The sequence below is a fragment of the Oncorhynchus nerka genome, linkage group LG27 (assembly GCF_034236695.1).
Source record: "Oncorhynchus nerka isolate Pitt River linkage group LG27, Oner_Uvic_2.0, whole genome shotgun sequence".
NCBI classification, from domain to species: domain Eukaryota; kingdom Metazoa; phylum Chordata; class Actinopteri; order Salmoniformes; family Salmonidae; genus Oncorhynchus; species Oncorhynchus nerka.
Window position 1 is genome coordinate 13,417,676 of NC_088422.1, and position 9,843 is coordinate 13,427,518.

General features: G+C 41.1%; 1 non-coding gene across 1 annotated transcript; it reads right to left on the minus strand.

Annotated features, from left to right (window-relative positions):
- Positions 1 to 7,009: 7,009 nt before the first annotated feature.
- On the minus strand, positions 7,010 to 7,062 carry LOC115112575 (U7 small nuclear RNA). Its single transcript, XR_003860950.1, has one exon. It is a non-coding gene; the product is annotated as a U7 small nuclear RNA (small nuclear RNA).
- Positions 7,063 to 9,843: the final 2,781 nt, after the last annotated feature.

The window sequence follows — 9,843 nt, forward strand, 5'->3', positions numbered from 1 at the left end:
CATCAAACTATATGACCATGGTAACATCAGACTATATGACCATGCTAATATCAAACTCTGACCATGCTAACATCAAACTCTGACTATGACAATACTCCATACCACAAGTAGTAATATCTGAAGTCGTAATTCCTCTCTGCTGTAACAGACTACACAAGCTTCTCTATGGTTATGTCTACTGCCCATCAAGGAAACATGGGTAAAGTAAGAGATGAAATAAGAAAGAAAACAGGCCTCAAACACAGCTATCCAGACAGGCACACAACATTGGGTGCACTCAGGTCCGTTTCTGACCTGATATAGAAATACATAGAAATGATATATCCATTGGGCTTCCGAGTGGCGCTGCGGTCTAAGCCACTGCATCTCAGTGCTAGAGGTGCCACTACAGACACCCTGGTTCGAGTCCATCACAACCGGTCGTGATTGGGAGTCTCATAGGGTGGCGCACAATTGGCCCAGTGTCGTCCGGGGTAGGCCGTCATTGTAAATAAGAATATGATCTTAACTGACTTGCCTAGTTAAATAAAGGTTACATTTTAAAATAATAATGACATCTAGTCATTTGTTATTCCTAGGGTTTGTCATCAGCACTGGAGACCTTCCAGAGAACACTGTCCGAGAGCAGGCTGACCTTCCAGAGATGGGCACTAGCTAGCTCCCACCCTGGTTAGGACTGAGCTGAGTAGGGGAGACTGGAGCGGTGGCAGCTCAGTTGTCTGCTAGAAGCTAGTTCATTTAAAACCCTGCAAGTCAGCAGAACATAACAAACCAAGGCTGTTGTTTTATTCATCACTGCAGCAAACTATGTGGCCTGGAGAATGGGGCCCAGCACTACTGTAAGTAGGCCTATGAGTCTCAATGAAACACTTTGCCTGCTAAGGCTATATTGTGTATACGGCATCTTTGTGGGTTCACACATAAGCTCATTTTGAAGGTAAAGCCTACTGAGCACTGCAACTTAGGGTCGTTTCTAGAGTTATAATGAGAGAGGTGTCCCACTGGGCACACTGCGTCATTTCACGTGGACAATTGCGTAATATTTGGTTGTATATTAACCCATAAAAAAAAACTGCCAAAAGTTTGTTAAATTTCCAATGTGTTATCACTGTGCTTTCAACCATCTAAAAGCACAACCAAATTGCAATGGAAAAACAATTACATTGTCTGTTAAATTGTCACCCAAATGTCTATCACTGCACATTTTACCCATTTAAAAGCATAGCAAAGTTTAAATGGGAATACAATGTAAGGTTTTATTTTTTATTTATACAAGATATTCATGTGATATCACTGTGCTTCATCTAATAGCAGAACCAAATGACCTGGATTACAGTTGAGATTACATTAAAAGTACATGGTGCAAGTGATCAATGCTGTTTGAAATCCCATCACAGATTATTACAGCCATTGTGAAGATCTCCGCAGACCTGCGATGACCTAGGCATTCTATCTTGAACATGCCTGCTATGTATGCTTACATGTGAAGACATGTATAGATAGAGTAACCCATGGATCTGTTACTCATGTTAAGGTTGAATATACATTAGCATCAATGATGATTGATTAAGTACGGTCACATTTCATTTGCTCTGTTAAACCTACCCTTGGAATGTTTTCGATAGCAACAGTGAATCTATTTAGTTTTTAAGTGGAAATCTCTCACCAATCATTCTCACAAGATAGCACACTAATAGTCCATTACAAATATCATAGCTGAACTTTCACCTCAAAACAACAGTTTACATTTATGACTTTAACAAAATGTATTTTCCATGCACTGTAGATTCCACGTCACAATACGTTGGCAGATTACATTGAAACAACGTTGATTTCAACCAGTTTTTACCCACTGGTTTGGTAAGTGCTATTCTAGAGATACAGACACAGAATCCACTCGTATTGCCAATCCAAATCATTCTCTGAAAGACTTATTATATTTTTTATAGCCCCCACTCACACTTCAAGTCAATGACAACAACAAAAAACTTATCCAAACGTAAATGCCAAGCGCCTTCACACAGAAGCCGCGCATTACTATTCAGAGCATAAATCATCCCTCAGATCATTTTCCAGAGACACTAAATATAGATTAATAAGCATTACACAAGGCCACGTTGTTCTCTTAATTTTCTCTTTAATAATTTATGGGATAATGATATAATGTGGATGAGCCCACAAATGTTTAAAAAATGACCGGATACTGTACTCATGCCCTCATTTCAGAGGATTTCAAGAGCAGTTGTCTACACATATGAGCTGGAAAATTGCATCTGAAATTCCAATCTGCTGGGAATCTCTCACACTTGTTTGCATTTACCTTGATATTCCCCAACCAACATTTATCAGTTAAATGGAAGACTTTGATGTGGGGTCCAGTCATTTCTAGATGAATGGTCTGTACATACACTTCTGTGCTTTTATCAAGCCACTCTTGGAGGACAATTGAACTTGGATGACAAAAAACGCTTCCTATGGCTAAATATCCTCTCCACTTCAATGACAAATGACTCAAAAAAGTTGAATAAAACCAATCCTATCTTTACATGTGGATCTATTTGATACTGAGAGAAAGATGCATGCATTTATATTCTCCAACTTATTCCCCAAATTTCAGACAGTAGAAGTAATTTCACTAATCGTGCAGAAGCACATCATGCACATGATCCCTCTGGGTCCAGTCCACCAGCACTAATCCCTTTTCCTCAGGACTTGGTCCCTCTGGGTCCAGTCCACTAGTATGAATCCCTTTTCCTCAGGTCTTGGTCCCTCTGGGTCCAGTCCACCAGTACTAATCCCTTTTCCTCAGGTCTTGGTCCCTCTGGGTCCAGTCCACCAGTACTAATCCCTTTTCCTCAGGTCTTGGTCCCTCTGGGTCCAGTCCACCAGTACTAATCCCTTTTCCTCAGGACTTGGTCCCTCTGGGTCCAGTCCACCAGTACTAATCCCTTTTCCTCAGGACTTGGTCCCTCTGGGTCCAGTCCACCAGTACTAATCCCTTTTCCTCAGGACTTGGTCCCTCTGGGTCCAGTCCACTAGTATGAATCCCTTTTCCTCAGGACTTGGTCCCTCTGGGTCCAGTCCACTAGTATGAATCCCTTTTCCTCAGGACTTGGTCCCTCTGGGTCCAGTCCACTAGTATGAATCCCTTTTCCTCAGGACTTGGTCCCTCTCTGCTCTATTGCAAAGGACCCAGGAATCCCCAAACATCCATTCCCCTTTCTACACATTACCCATTTGCTCCTGAGAGAAAGATAGACGCATTTATATTCTCCAACATTTTCTCCAAATGTCGGACAGCTGAACTTTGTGCCAAGTTACCTAAACCCGATGCTACAAGGCCAACAAATGGTTCCTTGTTCCGTTGTTCTTTTTTTAACTTTTGAGAAGGAGAACAAACACCATAACAGAAATTAATTTTCTGCTCTTTCGGCTCCCCAAACAGTCACACTAATTATCTAATTAACGAGAATTAGGAAAACCGAACTGCTCGATTCAAACATTTAATCAGCAAACTGAATAGAAACCTAGTTTTTGTCTGATGGAGGGGTACCAAGGATGGCTGCCATGTCTCTCTCTCCCAAGAGGTAGTTTCATACATATTTAAAGAGTCCTTACATATCAAAGCCAAAACACGTCCATCTAGTCTACTCAATATAAGCCTTGTGGTATATATATTCTTTAAACATTTTAGTCATTTAGCAGACTTACAGTATGCATATATTTTAATCTGCTTTTTCCCTATTACCTTTCTATAGTTTAAAGCATTGCTGAATATTTTCAACAGCTCACTGGAACTACAGTACTGTTTCAGGGTACTGTGCTGCAGCATTTACAAGCTTCAGGTCTATCACAGCAACTACAGTACTGTTTCAGGGCACTGTGCTGCAGTATTTACAAGCTTCAGGTCTATCACAGCAACTACAGTGCTGTTTCAGGGCACTGTGCTGCAGCATTTACAAGCTTCAGGTCTATCACAGCAACTACAGTGCTGTTTCAGGGCACTGTGCTGCAGCATTTACAAGCTTCAGGTCTATCACAGCAACTACAGTGCTGTTTCAGGGCACTGTGCTGCAGTATTTACAAGCTTCAGGTCTATCACAGCAACTACAGTGCTGTTTCAGGGCACTGTGCTGCAGTATTTACAAGCTTCAGGTCTATCACAGCAACTACAGTACTGTTTCAGGGCACTGTGCTGCAGTATTTACAAGCTTCAGGTCTATCACAGCAACTACAGTGCTGTTTCAGGGCACTGTGCTGCAGCATTTACAAGCTTCAGGTCTATCACAGCAACTACAGTGCTGTTTCAGGGCACTGTGCTGCAGCATTTACAAGCTTCAGGTCTATCACAGCAACTACAGTGCTGAACGCATTACAGTATTCATTCAAATAATTGCGCAGGAATGAGCTGTATGTGTCTGAATGTGACGTGAATCAACAAAAGATTATGGGAACATCTCTTGTGTATACATATGACATTCGGATGAACTTTTGTGCAAATGTATACATGTTTTTCTTTTGAAGATGGAAATGTAATCCTTGAATGATTAAAATCCTGCGGCGAGTATTCCATTTTAAAGATGTTAATGGGGTGAATCTATTGTATGAGCCTGCATAAGTACTCCACTCTCAAGTGGTGACATTTGAAGACAATGGGTGCTACTACCGTACTGGTTGCTCAGCTGTCACAGGCCCGCACCGAGCCTCACAAAAAGACTGGTGTTTGCTCAAATACAATTACACAAGAAAAGCTGCATTGGGAATCCTCTAATGGACCATCTGCTTAAAGAGATTACCTTTCCTGGGGAAATCACCTTACATGAAGTGAAGTCAGTTGGTTTCCCTGCAGGGAGCGTCAAACAAACCCCAGCAGACCTTCCCAGACATGATCAATCAAAACGATGACATCCCATGCATATTTCAACAGTTTGCGTGTTTGCACTGTAGATACCGTATTGATCATGCATTGACTTTATCTACCTTAGTCTAGCTTCACCAAAAGCAGCAAAGGAGGACTTGTGAGTGTATTTAACTCCAAATCTGTGATCGGACAAGCTATAATGAGTGTTTTGTGCTTAGCGATACTGTCAAATCCTTGTCATGCCCATGCTCTTCTGAACCCCTCTGGTGTACTGACGGGGTATCTAAGAACACGGTGCTAAGATGTCTGAAAATACTACAAAAATGCTAGTCGAATCATAGCTTTCATACAGGGCTAGTTCTGTCATGAAACACCCCTGCCACGTGCCTGTTAAGACAGTACAGGCACACAGAATTAATCGTTTGAGAGCTGTTCTCTCTTCGTCTTATCTACTTCCAAAGGAGAATATTCAAATGAATACAACTCATCAAGTGTTTCTCAAAGAATCACACTATTGACAGGCATATCTGTGGAGAACATACAAATCATGTATTCATGCCGGCCATAGTACCCTCCCTTTACAGCTAGACGTGCTCCTTCACTATACAGTAGCTAAGCTCTTAGTAATGTGAGTGGAGCGAGACACATTTGGTATGTAAGGCAGGGGAGAGATAACAGAGAATTCTGTGAATTCCGAGTTCTGTGTTCTTGAGAAACTGTCAGCTTCACCACTGGTGGAGAAGGGTCCTTCCAGATTCTCTCCAAAACTGACAGCACATATGGAGTACCTTGAAACATGTTTGCAATCCGTCTTTCTCAAGCCATCTGTCATGTCAGTGAGAAATACGTTTACAGTATGATTCTCTATGAAATAAGTTTACATTATGTGTCATGCCCTAACCTTAGATATCTCTGTATTTCTATATATTTTGGTTAGGTCAGGGTGTGACTAGGGTGAATACTCTAGTTTTTGTATGTCTAGGGTTTTTGTATGTCTAGGAGTTTTTGTATGTCTATGTTCGCCTGATATGGTTCCCAATCAGAGACAGCTGTTTATCGTTGTCTCTGATTGGGGATCATATTTAGGTAGCCATTTTCCTCATTTGTGTTGTGGGATCTTGTCTACATTTAGTTGCCTGAGTGCACAACAGTAGCTTCACGTTTCGTTTGGTTATTTGTTGTTTTCGTTCAGTGAGTTTCGGTTTATTAAAATTATGTGGAACTCTACTCACGCTGCACCTTGGTCTCATCATTACGACGAAAGTGACAGTATGATTTTCTGTGAAATAAGTTTACAGTATGATTCTCTATTAAATAAGTTTACAATATGATTTTCTATGAAATAAGTTTACAATATGATTCTCTATCAAATAAGTTTACAGTATGATTCTCTATGAAATACATTTATAGTATGATTCTCTATTAAATACATTTATAGTATGATTCTCTATTAAATACGTTTATAGTATGATTCTCTATTAAATAAGTTTATAGTATGAATCTCTATGAAATACGATTCTCTATGAAATACAATTACAGTATGATTCTCTTTGAAAGGGTTTTGTTCCAGACCGGTATTCAACTAGTCAACACATTTTTAAGTCCTTGATAAGTTCTGCACCACCTGTGGATTCCAAAGCCGAAGACTGAAAAACACTGCCTTCAAACATAAAGCAATTCCCCTGTGGTATTATCTCAACTGTGTTTTCACCAGACTAATTTTGGATTATTCTAAATGATAAATAATAAAACCATGGCCAACAAATGTTTTATTTATTTAACCTTTATTTAACCAGGAAAAGCACATTGAGACCCAGAGTCTCTTTTTCAAGGGAGACCAGGCCAAGAAGGCAGCAACAATCAGTACATGACATATTTAAAACATACAACAATACAACACAACATGATCCAGCCTAAAAACAGCATTTACACTCCTCTGTAACAGTCTCCCATCAATATATAAACTTCATAAACAAAGCAATCTCCTGTATGTAACTATTGCACTAAATTGCATAAGGTAAACATAGATACTAATGTATAGCATACGGTACATACCCACATGAAATAATACTATAGTATACTATGGTATAAAAACTGTAGTTTTCACTGTAGTGTTTTTGCTGACTAAAGTATCTTTGACATAGAAGGGGAGGCTTTCTCCTTGAGAAAACCTACTAGAGAAATGCTAAAAGAGTACATTTTCCATAACTCTTAGATATATTCTATAGATTTTTTTCTATAACCTGTAGGTAGGTTCTATAGATGTATTTCTATAACCTGTAGGTAGGTTCTATAGATGTATTTCTATAACCTGTAGGTAGGTTCTATATATGTATTTCCATAACCTATAGATAGGTTCTATAGATGTATTTCTATAACCTGTAGGTAGGTTCTATAGATGTATTTCCATAACCTATAGATAGGTTCTATAGATGTATTTCTATAACCTGTAGGTAGGTTCTATAGATGTATTTCTATAACCTGTAGGTAGGTAGGACTGGGGTCTGAACGGATAGTTTAGAGCTTCTGCTCTTTTCTGTAACCTGTAGAGACGAGACAACGACCTTTGAGACTGGTACAGACATCTTAGAGCTTCATGCCCTCTTCTATTCCTCTTGTCCATGTATCAGTTTGGTGGAGGTCAGGATTGGCAAGGCACAGGGGGAGGGGAGGGGGTGGTGGAGTTCTCCTTCCTTTTTTAAAATGTTTTTTTTTTTTACTTGATTTGATAAAAACAAACTTGAATGGTTTTAAAGTGCAGTAAAATCAGTGTTTATGTTGTTAAAATATCCGCTTCTATTGCAGTGCCTATCAGCAGGAGTAAGAGTGGATAAAATCACAATATAATGCACCAGATATCCTCTCTAAAATGGGTTTAAAAGTGGTTTAAAAGTGATAGATATGCTAAAGAATCACAGAGAGGATGGTTAGCTTGTTCCTCCCGAATCATGGGTTTCAGAGATGGATTGTCCACCGACTTGAGGGTAAAACCTGCGCCGCAGGACAGCCATCCTCTCCTCTACTGTTCTCAGTCCTGAAAGGTCATGTATGTAGTGTGTCTTTGTGTACGTCGGGGGTCTGTATGCCATCTTGATGCAAAGGTTTTGAATGGTCCGAAGTTTTCTGACATCAGAACTCCCCACGTTACACCAGGCTGGTGAAGCATACTTGTATGTAGCTCTGGTAAACTCTGACGGCTGTTCCAGGCGTGGCTCCTCCTTCTATTCTGCAAAGTACCTTTAGGTTGTTCAGTCGTATCCTTCCCACTTTCTCCAGGTACTCTATGTGGGGACACCAGAACATGTTTTCTTGAAATGTGTCCCCAAGGAACTTAGCCGTTGGGTTCGTCTGGAGTGCCTGTCCATACAGTTTAAGGTGCACTTGCTTAGTTCTTTTGGGGTTTCTGGAGAGGAGGACGCACTGGGTCTTCAGCTGTGTTGAGCTTGACCCGCCACAGATTGGCCGAGTGCTCGATCACTGTTATGCTCCTCTGTAGCTTTTTTCCAGCAGTGGGTAAAGTTTTTGGAGGAGGCCTAATAACAGATATGGTCTGCAAACTGGGCCACTTGTCCCTCTCTTGGGTAATAAATATCACAGACGTACATTAAAAACAGTAGTGGACTAAGGGCGGAGCCTTGGGGTACTCCCGCCTCTGGAGCGAACCTGAATAATGGGGTTCTCCCACCATTACTGCTATCTCCCGCTGATTTAAAAAGCTATTTAAAAGACTGACCATCTGAGTGACGAGTTGTATCCTATAGATGAGCCCATTTTCAATGTCGAAGAAGACAGTCAACATCACCTCTTTTTTGTTGAACCCTCTTCGTACATCTTCAGCCAGCCTCAGGATATTGTCGGTAGTTGATTACGTCTTCCTGAAGCCGGCCTGATGTACACTCCGATGTTGTCGAAGTGACTCTGGAGCCGGGCGGCCAGGAGGGGGAACACAATATATGGTCTACTTGGCATGTAGCTTTCTCACTTGTGGGTGGCACAAATTGGTATAAAGGGGAGGGGAATGGGCAGGATATAAGAAAATTTAAAACTGTAGTATTTACTATAGTTTACTATAGTACAAGTCTCTCACCGTTGCCGCTTGCTATATACCACCTTCTGCCCCCAGCTGTGCCCTGGACAACATATGTAAATTGATTGCCACCCATCTATCTTCAGAGCTCGTGCTGTTAGGTGACCTAAACTGGGACAAGCTTAACAACCCGGCCATCCTACAATCTAAGCTTGATGCCATCAATCTCACACAAATGATCAATGAACCTACCAGGTACAACCCCAAATCCATAAACACAGGCCCCCTAATAGATATCATCCTAAACAACCTGCCCTCCAAATATACCTCTGCTGTCTTAAACCAGGATCTCAGCGATCACTGCCTCATTGCTTGTATCCATAATGAAGCTGCGGTCATATGACCACCCCTCATCACTGTCAAACGCCCCCTAAAACACTTCAGCGAGCATGCCGTTCTAATTGACCTGGCCCGAGTATCCTGGAAGGATATTGACCTCATTCCTTCAGAAGAAGATGCCTATTATTCTTTAAAAGTGCTTTCCTCACCATCTTAAATAAGCATGCCCCATTCAACAAAATTAGAACCAGGAACAGATATAGCCCGTGGTTCACTCCAGACCTGACTGCACTTGACCAGCACAAAAACATCCTGTGGCGTACGGCATTTGCATCGAATAGCCCCCGCAATATGCAACTTTTCAGGGAAGTTAGGAACCGACATACACAGGCAGTTAGGAAAGCAAAGGCTAGCTTTTTAAAACAGAAATGTGCATCCCGTAGCACAAACTCCTAAAATTTCTGCGACACTGTAAAGTCCATGGAGAATAAGAGCACCTCCTCCCAGCTGCCCACTGCACTAAGGCTAGGAAACACTGTCACCAATGATAAATCCACAATAATTGAGAATTTCAATAAGCATTTTTCTACGGCTGGCCATGCTTTCCACCTGGCCA